The 690-nt window shown below is 34.8% G+C and overlaps 1 protein-coding gene across 1 annotated transcript in view; it reads right to left on the bottom strand.

Annotated features, from left to right (window-relative positions):
• The window catches only part of LOC107706081 (discoidin, CUB and LCCL domain-containing protein 2-like), a 20,735-nt gene that overhangs the window by 17,167 nt on the left and 2,878 nt on the right, over window positions 1-690 (bottom strand). The gene's annotated exons all lie outside the window — the stretch shown is intronic.

Consider the following 690-nt stretch of genomic DNA (forward strand, 5'->3'; position numbering starts at 1 on the left):
ACACACACACACACACACACACACACACCTCTAGTCTCAATGTTTCCCCTAGCTTTACTACACCCACACAAACCTTACATTTCCAAAGTTTTATGCACAGAAAGTACTGTCAGCTATTTCAGATAACATTCAGTATGAGTTAACTGGTGCTAGTTTTCACTCGTTTCACTGAATTTTTCTCATGAATACTTTTATTCAGCAAGGATGCAGTAAACTGATCAGCAAAGACATTTATAATGTTACAAAATGATTTCTATTTCAATGCTGTGCTTGTGAACTTTCTATTCTAAAAAGATTCACAATTTCTTAAAAAATTAAGCAGCATAACTGTTTTTAACATTGATTATAATAAAATTGTTTCTTGAGCACCAAATCAGGATATTAGAATGATTCTGAAAGATGAAGTCACACCGAAGACTATTTCAGACACAGTCAGCTACACATTTCAGATAATGACCTGTATGAGAAACTGGGGTAACACTTTATATTAGGTGGCCTTAACTACTATGTACTTACATCAAAAAACAAGTACAATGTACTTACTGTGTTCATATTGTATTGCAAAACACTTTTGCTGCTATTGAGGTGGGATACGGGTAAGGTTAGGGACAGGTTTGGTGGTATGGGTAGGTTTAAGGGTGGTTAAGGTGTAAGGAATGGGTCAACAGTGTAATTATAAATGTAATTACA

This window comes from Sinocyclocheilus rhinocerous, unplaced genomic scaffold (assembly GCF_001515625.1).
Source record: "Sinocyclocheilus rhinocerous isolate Xijiao unplaced genomic scaffold, SAMN03320098_v1.1 scaffold2369, whole genome shotgun sequence".
In the NCBI taxonomy this organism is placed as follows: Eukaryota; Metazoa; Chordata; class Actinopteri; order Cypriniformes; family Cyprinidae; genus Sinocyclocheilus; species Sinocyclocheilus rhinocerous.